The 14,440-nt window shown below is 37.5% G+C and overlaps 1 pseudogene; it reads right to left on the bottom strand.

Moving 5' to 3' along the window:
• Positions 1–4,756: 4,756 nt before the first annotated feature.
• LOC147549372 (putative zinc finger A20 and AN1 domain-containing stress-associated protein 8 pseudogene) lies at positions 4,757–12,831 on the bottom strand (annotated as a pseudogene).
• Positions 12,832–14,440: the final 1,609 nt, after the last annotated feature.

Here is a 14,440-nt window from a genome sequence, read left to right as displayed (position 1 = left end):
GCAAAATCTTCACCTCCGGTTAGTAACCCAAAACCTCAATATCGTCAGCAACGAGGTGGAGGTCGTGGCGGTGGTCGAGCAAATCAAAGGGGCCGAGGTCGTGGACGATCCCAAAATCAGTGGGGTTCTTCTACTCAAAATCAGTGGGGTTCTTCCACTCAAAGTCATTCTTCTCAGACCCCTTCTCTTCTTGGTCATCCGTCACAACAGAATTCTTCACAAGTGATTTGTCAAATATGTGGTAAATCGGGTCATATTGCTTATTATTGTTATCATAGGGACGATCAAGCCTATCAACCCAACGACATACCCCAATCTTTTGCAGCTTATCAACAGAACGAGATTCAATATGATCCACATTTTTATGCCGATTCAGGGGCATCAAATCACATGACTAATGACGCCTCCACCATGGTTACTAGAGGTCCATACCATGGCAATGATCAAGTGTCGATTGGTAATGGTTCTCTTCTTCCGGTTCATAATATTGGTAATATAACTATCGGTTCGCCCTCTGCCTCTGTCACTTTAAATAATGTTCTTCATGTTCCGTCACTTACCAAGAAGTTATTGTCTGTTTCTCAATTAACATCCGATCTTGATTGTTTTGTTATATTTGACAAAAGTCAATTCTTTGTGCAGGATCGACGAACGGGGAAGCTGGTCCTTCACGGTCTTAAGAAAGGCGGACTCTATCAATGTTCTGGGAAGGCACTTCATGATTTTAAGAATAGCTTTAGAGTTTTGAATTCATGTTTCTTAGGTACAAAAATAAAAAGTGATGTATGGCATATGCGCCTAGGACATCCCCATTTTCGTAGCTTTGATCAAATTGTTCGCAATAAATTAGTGTCCCTTTCTGATTCTTCTACAGTTACTAATTTATGTGAAAGTTGTGTTCTTGCGAAACACCATCGTCTCCCTTATTCGTCCTCTAAAAATCATTCTACATCTGCTTTATCTGTGATTCATTCGGACTTATGGGGTCCTTCCCCGATAGTCTCCAACTCAGGTTTTCGTTATTTTTTAATCTTGATTGATGAATATACCCGGTTTACATGGATTTACTTTCTACGTGAAAAATCTCAAGTTCTGAGTTGCTTCAAATCTTTCAAACTTTTAGTAGAAAATCAATTTCGAACAAAAAATCCAAATTTTCCAAAGTGATGGTGGGGGAGAATTTTCATCCACAGACTTCAAAGAATTTCTTTCAAATCAAGGTGTTTTTCATCAGTTTTCATGTCCCCACACACCCCAGCAAAATGGGATGGCGGAACGAAAAATACGTCATGTGGTCGAAACCGGGTTAGCTCTTCTTCACCAAAGCCATTTACCAAAATCATTTTGGCCTGATGCGTTTAACACTGCTACATATTTAATAAACCGTTTACCATCTCAAGTTTTGAAAAATCAGTCCCCATTTTCAATCCTATATAATCGGGTCCCCGATTATTCCTTCATGCGAGTCTTTGGTTGTCGTTGCTTTCCCCTTCTTACCCCTTATCGCAAAAACAAATTACAGTACAAGAGTCATCTTTGTGTTTTTATAGGTTACAGTGATAACCACAAGGGATATAAATGTTATGATCCAAAAAGCAAGCGAGTTTATTTGTCGCGTGATGTACTCTTTGATGAAAATCTGTTTCCTTTTGCTCTTCCCACTTTTCACGATGTTTCGCAAGAGATAACAGTACAAGAAGCTCCTCATTGGGTATTCCTTGATTTACCCGTCTCTACTCCACCTACACACATCCCTTCTTTGTCATCTACAACTAACCAATCCTCTTCCATCAATCCTTTGGTTTCACCTTCACCCTCTTTACCTACTGTACCTAGGACTCCCTTAGAAACTCAATCACTATCTTTAAATGAAAGTGCTACCAGACCAGATGATACTCCACCTGAGGTCGTATCGACTGATGCTTCCTCGCCGCCGATCCAGCAACAACATCAAATGGTCACCCGCTCCAAACTAGGTATCACAAAACCTAAAGTTCTTCCTTCCATGCTAGCTACAAGGTATGTTGTTCCCTCTTCTTTTCTTGCTTCAATTCCCTCTCTCCCACGAGAACCAAGTAACTTTACAGAAGCAAAGAAGGATCCACTTTGGTGTTCGGCAATGGCCGAAGAGTTTACTGCTCTTTTAAGAAACAAGACATGGTCTCTTGTTCCTATGAAACCGGGATTTAACTTGGTTGGGTGCAAATGGGTTTTCCGTATTAAGACAAAGGGTGACGGTAGTATTGACAGGTTTAAGGCTCGTTTGGTTGCCAAGGGCTATTCTCAAAAGCATGGCTTTGAATACGATGAAACATTCTCTCCGGTGGTAAAACCGGTGACCATTCGACTTGTTTTAAGTGTTGCCGTAACTAGTGGGTGGCCAATACGACAACTCGACGTTAAGAATGCATTTCTGCATGGTTTTCTTGACACAGAGGTGTATATGCAACAACCGATTGGGTTTGTAGACAAAAACTATCCGAATCATGTGTGTCGATTAAATAAGGCGATTTATGGTTTGAAACAAGCTCCTCGAGCTTGGTTTACTCGTTTTACAACTTTTCTTCAAGAATTGGGGTTTATTGGTTCAAAATCGGATAGTTCCTTGTTTACTTACCGTACTTCGTCCTCCATTACTATTTTACTCTTATATGTCGATGACATTCTTATAACAGGTTCGGATTCTTCGGTTCTATCGAGTATAATCTCTAGGCTAAATAATCAGTTTTCAATGAATGATCTCGGAGACGTTCATAATTTCTTAGGCATGGAACTCACAAGGAATGAATCTGGTCTCCTTATCACTCAATCGCGGTACACTCTGGATTTGCTTAATAAAGTGGACTTATTGAACTCTAAGCCGGTTTCAACACCCAGCCCTTCTGGCCAGAAGATGTCTCAAAATGATGGTGATCCTTTTCCGGATGTCAGTTTGTATCGGTCATTAGTGGGTGGGCTGCAATATCTTTCTCTCACTCGACCTGATATCACATACTCGGTTAATCAAATGTGCCAGTTCTTGCATTCTCCCACCACGACACATTTCGGCGCCGTCAAACGTATCTTTCGCTATTTGAAGGGCACACTGGGACGAGGACTTTATTACTCATCCAACTCAAATTTTCAGATTCAAGGCTTCGAGGCACATTTGTCGGCTTTTTCGGATGCCGATTGGGTTGGAGATCCGGACACTCGCCGATCTGTTACAGGTAGTTGTATTTATTTGGGAAGCCACCTACTCTCATGGGCCTCCAAGAAGCAGCCCACAGTGTCAAAAAGTAGCACTGAAGCAGAGTATAGGGCTATGGCCTACACAACGGCAGATATAGCATGGATACAATACCTCCTCCGTGATATTGGTGTCTTCCTGAAATCACCACCTACAATTTATTGTGATAATATTAGTGCTACTTACATGGCACACAACCCGGTTCTTCACTCTCGTACCAAACATATTGATCTAGATTATCACTTTGTACGAGAGAGAGTTCAACGTGGTGCATTAAAGGTGGTTTTTGTTCCAACTCAAGCTCAGATCGCTGACATTTTTACGAAAGGTCTCGTCAAAGCAAGACATAGATTACTATGTTCCAAGCTCTCACTCCAGGATCCTGCCGTTCAGCTTGAGGGGGGATGATAGAGATTAGGATAACCACCAACCCAGATTTGGTGGTCTGTTTGAATTTTTGAATTCTTTTGAATGTATATTTGATGTAATCTATATCTTGGATATGACCAAGTCATGTAACTGTATTCTTAAGTGATTATAAAACCTCTCAGGTCCTGGATCAAGTGGACTGAGAAAGATTTAAACTCTTTTAGGTAGTACGCACATGGGGTCTTGTGTTCGAATCCCTCCCATCAACTTTCTTTTTTATTTCAAATTTGAATGGGTAAAATTCTTTTTTCCCCTTACATTTTAATTGCCTATCATATTGGCCCTGAAATTCTTCTTTTGATCTTTTATTTTAAAATCACTTCTTTTAATTTGTCTTTTTTGTAAGTTTGATGTTGACCCCTATAACTTTGTTACAATTGTGTTTCTCCATACAAGTCTTTCCCTTTGTTTTAGGCCAATTTAGTATATATATATTTTCTGACTAATTCATCTAAAATTAGTACAGAGTTTTTTTTTCTCTCTCTCTCTTTCTTTATCTTCTTTAATAACGTAAATTATGACGACCACTTTACAAGATGTAAAGGTTTCGTTTATTTGAAAATAAAATTTACACATTATTTTTATATAATTTGAGCATGTATACGACTAATTATTTATATTGAGATACAGTCCATACAAGGCACAAGTTAGCGCTAGTCAAGTTAGTTGAGAATGTAACTATAAGATATAAGTCGCTCGCTTGAACATCATATCAAGATTTTTGAATGATTTACACCTACTTATTATAACTAAAAGTGCCCCCACAACAAAAATTTTCTGGGTCTGCCACTGAGAAGGAGCTGGGTCAAGTCGAAGGGCAAGAAATGAAGAAAATAAAAATAAAAAAAGGAAAAAAAATATTTTCCCTGACATTAGGACCTGCATCGAATTGTTTGGCAAGTTAGGATTTTTTTGAGTTTACCCCCAATTTTTGGACCCCTAGCTCAAAAATCCAAAAAAAAAATACTGAATTATATAAATTTTTTGTTGTTATATAACTAATGAAGCTAGAAAGACTTACAAAAAGAAAATTTGGAAAATAAAAAAAGTTACAAAAATAGTAAAGATTAAACTAAAGTAGTCATAACTCATAACTAATTAAACTCTTTCAAGTTTATCTCTTTTAACCATTGGATTAGCTTTTGCAATGGCCTCACGACCTATTATTTTGAAATCAAAACTACAACTATGTTTTTCTCAGGGTAACGGTGCACCGAACAAAAATTGTTTCCGCACCGACACGTAAATCCCAAAAGTCCGACCCGTTTTTTGGAACTACAACCGGTTATTCTCAATTTTATGATCTAATGATTCCAAATCAGAACTAACAAATGCGGGTTTTTCTTCGATTTTGAATTTTCAAAGGAATTCTGCAATTGTGATTCTTGTGAAGAACAACGATCTTTATAGCATTTGGAACAGAAATTCATGGTTGATTGAGAACCATAAAACCCACACCCATTGACACAAAGCTGTGGCTCTTCATTACTACTCCCTCCGTCCCATTTTGTTTGGTTGTTATTCCTTTTATGGATGTCCCAAAATGTTTGGTCACTTTCCTTTTATAACATTCATTTAATTATTAAAATGATGAAACTTCCAAGACTACCCTTTAGTTTGAATACCATTCAAAGGTTCTAATTGGTTCTACGCTTCTACCAATGTTGTATTTAATGAAATACTCTATACTAAATGAGGGTAGTTTAGAAAAAGTCTTTATATTTGTCAACACTAAAAACTATTCCTTAATAAGTTGAATTTCCCAAAACTACAAACAAAATAGGACGGAGGGAGTACTACTAGAAATCTTGGTCTGATTCTTGCTTATTGGATTCATCTTTGTTTGATTAGATTTTGGAATTCTTGAAGCTTTGAAAATTTGATACTTGAAAAGATCAACAAATTCCCTTTTTTTAGGGGTTTGGTGATTAGTTTTCTTATTGTAGTCTGTATTGATGTGCCGTTTGAGTTTCTAATTGACTTAGAAGTTAAAAGTTGAACAGATAAGGGTTATGGGAATTTGTTATTAATGTGGGATTTTGAGTTTCTAAAATTTTGAATAAATCTGGTCCAACTTTATTAGTGAAGTCCACTTTCTTGGAAGACTGGAAGTATACCAGGCTGATTCTTTTCTGGTTATAATATGGGAGAGAAAATGTCTTTTTTGTTATAATTTGGGAGAGCAAATTTTGACTCGGCGAACAAATTAATTTGGCAGGAAGACACACGTTTAGAGAGTCCAAAATTGATCTCGTTAAGGCCCTATATGATTTTATACAAAATTTGGCCCCCCAATTTATGTTAAGTCTGTCAATGAATATCTGAATATTCGACATCCGATCCGTATTCTCCGAAATTTCTGATATCAGATATGGATTCAGATACTCCTTATCGTATATTTGCTTATTGGATACGAATTCGAATATACAATTAATCATAATAAACAAAAAATCTCGACCGTCTATTTCATATATTAGTATTACGAGTAATAAAATTTATATTTTTATTATTTCTATCATGTCCTTGAGGAAGCGCAAAATCCAAAAGTTGGATGAAGAATTTATCACGTCCTTCGATTCCCGTAGAGATCTCGCTCACTAATTTGTGCCTTGCTCGCCTGGGTTGTTACCCATTATGTGTTAATATTATTTGGCCCCTAAACATAGCCAACTCACCACCTAAAGATAATCAACTCACCAAAACAGATCTGCAATGGTGATCAACTGCTAACATGACTTTCATTTATAAATTTCTATCATTCAACAATAGTTAATTTTAAAAGTTGATTTTTTATTTCACTTTTGTATCTTTATTTCATTAGTATTTCTCTTTTCTATCTTTTTCTTCGTCGGAGTATAGTCGCCAGACAGCTCGCTTTACAAGTTTTTTATCTTCTTCTTCTTCCTCTCTTCCCATCCTTTCTTTCCGCCACAACTACCAATATTGTTTGACCACCACTACCATCCTCGTTTCCTCATGTTTTTTTTATAAAAACCCCATCACACTTGACGGTGGTGGCGGCCAGACGGTAGTGGTGGCCAGATGGTAGTGGTGGTGTTGGTTATGGAAGGAGGAGAGAGATTGTCTAGGAAGAAAAAATATTTCTGTTGCTAAAGGGTCGTTAGCAAGTGATCAACTAGCTAATGGCGACCGTACTTCGACGAAGAAAAAGAGTGACAATTAGAGAGGCAAATGCTTTTGAAATTAAGGGTAAGAGACCAATTATTAATGTTACTAATGGTTGACTACCGAAAATTTACTGAAGAGGTCTATTTTGAAAGTTGATCACTTTTAAGAGATCATTTTGGTGAGCTAGTCATCTTTAGAGGGCCAAAATAGAACTAAATTAATTTTATCGAAGTGGAATGATTTTAGTTAAATGCATAGTAGGAACCAGACTTGTTTGAATCATCTTACTGAAGTAGACTAAAAGTTAGTGGAATCGGAGCCGATTTTGACTCGACCCGACTCATCAAACTCAGAAACGGAATGCGCCATTGCGTTCCTCTTGTCGAGTTCTTAAACTTAGAGCCAAAAATCACTCAAATCCGATTCCGGATGAATGAGAAATTTTTAAAGTTTGGGTGAAGATCGATTGAAATAGGGACTAAAGCGTCAAGTTGGATAAGTCAATTTGGGGGCCATTTGAAAGAAGCGAGCACGTCCAGAGCTGGACGACTCGCGTTCACTCCGCGAGATTTCGCGAGATCTGACGGTCGCGCTTTGAAATCCTCGGGACAGTGTTGGGACAAAGCCAGAAGCGTTGGATCAGCGAGACCCAACGGTGTGCGTCTTCTCCCTGTCGGGCCATCTTCGGGATTTCAACAGATCCCCCTCTAACGGTCACTTTCTTGGTCTGTTGGGACGAATTAGGGCTGCATCTTGCTTCATCCAATGGTGGGCGTTCCACCCGAGTAATCGAGCATAATCTAACGTCCCAGATTGCCACCGACTCAAATAATTAGTTATTTCAAGTTAGTCTGTCATTTTGGAGAGATATGTCCACTAACCCCAAAAGACACATGTATCTATACAATTCCTATATAAACAACCCAAACCCGTTCCAATTCTCATCCAATTCATTCTTTTCTTTTATTTTCTTCTAAACTTCAGTATTCTGGTGTGTCTGGAATATAAATCTGATTTTAGAAGTATATCTAGGATTTTGAAGAAAGAATTCTCTGAGTGAATTTCGTCTATTTTCTTCTTCTCTTCTCTTTTGGAATCAGTATTCTGGTGTGTCTGGAAAATAATTCTTAATTTAGGATTATTTTGGTGTGTTTGGATTCCAAATAGAGAAGTATCTGATTGAAGTTATAATAGTCAAGCGTCTAGAAGATCTATTCACATCAGTCCAAGAACTCATATTATTTACGAAGGTCCGTCCGCCTTCAGGATATAAAAGTACCATCTTAAATTCTTAAAGGATAGTCGTTGTATCCCGAATGCATACACCCTAACGATTGGTACTGTTACGGGGGTGTAAAATGTCTTAAGGAAAGAGATTTTAATCTCGCCTCGACTCCATTATCTTTTGTCTATCTCGGTTAATCAGAAAGAAGGAATTGATGATAAAGACGGTATTCACCTATCGTTTATCTCTCTATAACTTAGAGAAAGGAAGTTCCCTACTTCAATCCCGATTTTGTCTTAATCAAGACAAGACAGAGATAAAGTGAATTCAAACTGTAAGGGCAAAGCCAACGTGCATGGGCTGGGCTCCCAATTTGAATTTTGGGAGCCGTAGCTCAGCCCGTTGGCCGTCCAACCCGGGAGCCCCAGGCTTCCGGGCTCCCAACCCCAAAACATTACCGTTGGGAATCCCCAACGGCTGTAATAGGGGATCCACCCCAATACTAAATCTCACCTCTCTCTCAATTTTACTTCTTTCTCTCTCATTTTTTTATCTTTCTCTCTCAATTTCTTCCAAGTTAAATTCAAATTTTTCATCTTTCTTTCTCAATTTCTTCAATGGATAGTCCAAATCCCGATTTTAATAATTTTGGCTATGTAGAAATGTTAAACTCCGATTTCAATTATGATGAAGTTAATTTATCGAATGATGTGGTCGAAGAAAATTTTGATTGTAATGAAACGCCAACGTCGTCGGTAAAACCTAAGCGTTATACTTAAGTAGATGTTAGTGTGCTCGTTAATGCTTATTTACATATTGCCACCGATGCGATTATTGACAATGATCAAAGAGCGGGTACTCTTTGGAACAAGATTACCGAACACTTCAACGAGCGTACAAATCAAAATCGTGTAGCAAAGGGTCTTAAATGTTGTTGGAGCGAAATTAACAAGCAATGCGCGAAGTTTTGTGGGTATTTGTCATTGTTGCAAAGGAACCCAAAAGGCGGAGAAAATGATGATGATCGGTAATTACTATTATTACATTTTGACAACATTAAGATTTTTTTTACACAAATTTGAAATTAAAATTTTTATCTTTGCAGTTAAACTCCGCAAAACTATTGTTTAAACAAAACAATGGGAACAAAGATTTTAAGTTCGAACATTGTTATAAAATTTTGAAAGACCACCCCAAATGGTCATCAAACTTATCTCAAGCTTCGTCAAACAAAAGAAAAACTTCTTTGGACCAAGACGAAGGATCTCCCTCCACAATCCAATAAAGACCACTTGGAAGAAAAACAAGCAAGAAGGCTAGAGATAAATCCAGAAGTACTGAAACTTCTGCAACGATTGAGTTTTGGAAAGAGAGAAATGCGAATCAGAAGAGTAGAGATAAACTTCTCAATGACGCCATTAATTCGGAAAAAGAAAGTCGACTATTTCAAAACAAACAATTAGAAATGAAAGCAAAAGAATTAGTCGTGGAAGAAAAAAAATTAAACGCTAAAGTGATGCAAATGGGGATAGACTTGGTGGGCAAAGATACTTCTAACATGACTCCCGAACAACTTGTTATGCATAGGATATTGGTCTCAAATTGGATGAAGGCGAATGGAGAAACATTTTAGTTATTCTAATTAGATCCTTTTAATTATGTATGAATTTTAATTATTTATTAATTTTTAATGAGTTTAATTCTAATAATTTGAGTCTGCCACCACTATCTCTCTAACCGTCTCTCTCTCCCTTCTTTACCAGGTTCAGATCTAAGTTTTTTCCTCCGGCGAAGGGTCATCCCTTCGCCGGAACCCGTTTATCTTTCCCATGTAGTTTGTTTTTATCCATTAATAGTTTCTAGGGATTTCAATGTTGTAGAATTGTTCATTTTCACTCTTTATTCTCATCTTATTCCTCTTCCTCTTCCACATCTTCTTTTCCCCTTTCACCGAAAATTTATTTTCTTTCACCACCAATCATCAATGGAGAGATCACATTGAAGGAGTTGAAGGAGATGTCCTTCGACCAAGATGGCAATGCGAGCAATATGTCGGATAGGATAATTGATGTGGAAGATCATCAAGTCCGATTGATTTAGGGATCGTAGAGTTGTAGCTAGAGACCAACTACGATCGTCGAATTACGAAGTAATTCGCGGCTAACTTCGATCAGATCCTACAACGGGTTACACATAAGAGTGTCAAATTGATCTAGGATATGACTAGTGGGAGTGAGATATAATCATGGGAGTGTCCCATAAACATATCTCATAGGCCTAAAAAGGAATTAGGCAAAGATAGTACAAAAAGGCCAAAAACAGGGTTTTTGGGCCTTAGCCGATTCGGGCACTTTTAGGGCTCGGATTGGGCTGATTTTTGGAGGGACGTTTCCTTATGTTATGAAAATTAAATCTGCCAATTTTGGCTGGGTTTGGACGTCATCTACTTAGGGAATTGAGAAAATACCAATAGTTGCTATTTTCGACTATTTCCCTAAATCTTATTCTAAAGGGTGTTTTGGGAAACCTAAAAGGAGGTGGATTCTTATTAGGGTTCTATATAAACACTCTTAGGGCAGAGAATAAGGTGTGGAATTTCTCTCTAAGCTTTCTTACTCTACCACATCAAGTAGAGAGGAAAAAGTGAGCTAATTCCCATCAACTATCTATCTAGTCAAAGAAGGTGTTCTTCTATCCAACCACCATTGGTGTGCTAGCTATACAACAAGGTGGGAGATCAAATTGATTGCTCGTGTCCCAAGTAGAGGAGCTACACTTGAAGCTCTTGGTCTTCTTCAATCAATTCAACTAGTTCGAGGGAAAAGCGATTAAGGTAATCTACTATCTCCGTTAGTTTAATTACTAGTTTTGCATGTGATCCTGGGGATACTAGTGTAGACATTAGATGTCTTATTTCCGCTATAAACACTAGTAGAAGGGTGTAAATCCCTACACACATCCCTATTCCCTTCTTCATCATCATCTTCTTGTCTCATTTCTACTTCTCTTTATCAAGAAGAAATTCAACAGTTGAGGAGTTACAAATTGAAATTGGGATTTGGAATTTTTATTCTATTTGAATAGTTTGGGTATGTAGGGTTTGGATTGAAGAAATTGGTTTTTTTGAGTCTCATCAGTGGAGGATTTTGGATGAGTTTGAACAACATTATCAAGGTTTCTTTTGGTTCCAGAAAATGGAGATTTATAATAGGATCTGGGTATGTTCTTCTTTTCAAGTAGAAGCAATTCGGCTGAGTTAATTATGCTTTCCGATGATGACGGCGGATTTTTTCAATGGTGATGACGGTTTTCCGGCGATGGTTTCCGGCGACAATGGCGGTTTTCCGGCAAGAGCGACGGGGATTTATATTAGTTTTTTATTCTGTATTATTTAATATTTTGTATTATTATTTCTTTTTGTCGACCTTTAGGGTTTTATTCGCGACCTTTAGGGTCTTCTTATTCACGACCTTCAGGGTCTTTTCATTCTCGACCTTTAGGGTCATTTTATTGAGTTTGTGTCTAGTCCAATTTCTTTCTCTTCATGAGGCACTTTACATTTAAAGGTATGTAACTCTCATGAAGTTTTCATAGGAGAGAAATAAGAATGATGTATCATCCATGTAAACAATGTGATTTTGTCACTTTTAATGGAAATGGTTCCCTTGGTTTCAAAAAAAAAAAAAAAAATTCTAATAATTTAATGGGTGAAAATTAAAACACAAATCCCACATGCCGCACATACATATCATTTGGATTTGGGAGCCCCCACGTTGGAATTGAGACAAAGTCCCGGGGCTCCCAAAATTCAAGGGCTCCCAAAATTGGGAGCCCGAGCCCCACACTGGCTTTGCCCTAACCAGAGGAACAACAAAAATTAGTCAGACTTCAAACCTGACTTAAAAAAAAAAACAATTACCTTTCTAAAGACGGGTGAAATATTAGGAAAGCACCACGGATTCAAGTTTGTAGGCATTTTCCTTTTTCAGTTTTTTTTGTTTAAACATATAAGTTGGCTGCAGATGCTAAAAATTTTTGTTTAAACAACACAAATGTTTAGCAAAAGATAATATCAACCTTATAAAACTTACCTAATAGGCAGTGAGATTTTTCAAAAGAAGAATAGCAAGAAGAAGAGGAAGAGGGAGATGAAGTATAAGAGAGATATCGAGACTACAACTGACGACTACAACTGACAGTAAAATGACGAGTTTATTTTATTTTACCAACACTTGGTCAGTGTCCATTCTCCTTTCCAAAAGTAAAATAAAAGCGAAAGAAATAATGAATTCTATTACTACATCTTTGGAGTAACAACTTGTAAAACTAAAAGGAATTACAATAAAACTTAAACAATTATTCGATTATAATCTAAATTAACCATATCTAATTAAACTCTTTCGATTTTGTCTCTTTTGATCAACGGATTAGCCTCTGCAATTGCCTCACGACCCATTCTTTTGAAATCAAAACTACAACTATGTTTCTCCGGGTAACGGTGCACCGAACAGAAATTGTATCCGCATCGACATGTAAATCCCAAAAGTCCCACCTTTTTTCTACAACTACCACACCTGTTTTTCTCAAATTTGCGATCTAATGGTTCCAAATCAATACTAACACACACCGGTTCTTCATCGATTTTAAGTTTTTCAAAGGAATTCTGCAATTGTGATTCTTGTGAAGAACAATGATCTTTATAGCACTTAGAACAGAAATTCATGGTTGATTCAGAACCATAAAACCCACACCCATTAACACAAAGCTGAGGCTCTTCACTACTAATACTACTACTAGAATTCTTGCCTACTGGATTCATCTTTCCTTGATCAGATTTTGAAGTTCTTGACTCTTTGAATTTTTGATACTTGGGAAGATCAACTAATTCTCTTTTTATAGGGGTTCAGTGATTAATTTTCTTGTTGTATTAGGATTTGTTGTTACTAAATATTGGACAAATAAGGGTTTTAGGAAATTGTTATTCATGTGGGTTTTGAGTTTCTAAAATTTTGGATTGAAGTTAAAAGAGGAAACAGGATCTGACTTTATTAATGAAATCCGAAAGTAGGGGACTGATTCCTTTTGTTGATAACAAAAAGATTTGATGGTGGAAAACAAATTCATCTTCTCTTCGGCGGGAAAACACAATCTAGAGAGAGCCCTAAAGTTAATCTAGTTAAAGGCCTAATATGGAAGGATTAATTTGAATTTATCCCCAATTTTATGACCAACAAAAAAATTTGGCCTTCACTACCCTAACTTCGGTATTCAAACTTAACAGATAATATTTTACTTCAACTTTTACCTTTTGGTTTAAAACAAATTTACTTAGAATGGTTAATTTTTAATGGGTTATTTCCCTAATGGCCCCCTACTTTGTGACCAGCTTCCCGCCTGACCCCCTATTTTACGAGAAATACCCATATGGCCCCCTATTACCGTTAACTTTAACTTTCCGTCACTCTCTCTCCTCCATCTCTTTTTCTCTCTCTGCCATGTCACGCCACCTCATCTGTTAGGCCACCTCATCACCTTCTCCGGCAGAGGTCACCGGCCGGCGACCTTCAAACTTAAATTTTTTTTTTTTTTTTTTTATTTCTCTTCTCTCTCTCTCTCTAAGAACTCCGGCGAAGGGTTCCTTCGCCGAAGTTCTTAGAGAGAGAGAGAGGGGAGAGAGATAATCGCCAGAGTTCTTAGAGAGAGAGAGGGGAGAGAGATAAAAATTTTTTTTTTTTTTTTTTTTTTAGTTTGAAGGTCGCCGGCCGGCGACCTCTGCCGGAGAAGGTGATGAGGTGGCCTAACAGATGAGGTGGCGTGACATGGCAGAGAGAGAAAAAGAGATGGAGGAGAGAGAGTGACGGAAAGTTAAAGTTAACGGTAACAGGGGGCCATATGGGTATTTCTCGTAAAGTAGGGCGCCAGGCGGGAAACTGGTCACAAAGTAGGGGGCCATTAGGGAAATAACCCATTTTTAATGAATCAAAATAAAAGACAAATTCAAATAGAATCAATTTACCTTAGGCAAAAACCATCTGATTTCATGTTAAAAGATTAAAAATTCTGGTTATAACAAACTCAAGTCTGAGAATTTGAGAGGGTTTGGATCTTACTTCTCTACACTCATTGGTACATCTTTGCATTTATTATTTTCGAAACTACAAAGGTCATGTCTGGCATGTGGAAATAGATTTTAACTGACAAAACTGTACAACTTATAATATCATCAATATCAACATTACCCAATTTGGGTATGGAAGAGCTCACCATCAATCCTCCCATATTTTCTCCTCTCCTGCCCACATCAAACACCACCGTACTTAGTCCTTTCCCTATAATAACAATGCTCTTCCCAACTCCGGCAAGTCGACAAGGTGACTTATTCAGTAATGGCGAAAGTCTTCCAAGATCGTTTCGACAAAATGGGGTCC

This window comes from Eschscholzia californica, unplaced genomic scaffold (genome assembly GCF_041429995.1).
Source record: "Eschscholzia californica isolate CP2 unplaced genomic scaffold, dmEscCali1.0.p SCAF_3, whole genome shotgun sequence".
Classification (NCBI taxonomy): Eukaryota; Viridiplantae; Streptophyta; class Magnoliopsida; order Ranunculales; family Papaveraceae; genus Eschscholzia; species Eschscholzia californica.
Note: the sequence above shows the minus strand (reverse complement) of the source record. Positions and strands in the feature narration are given on the sequence as shown.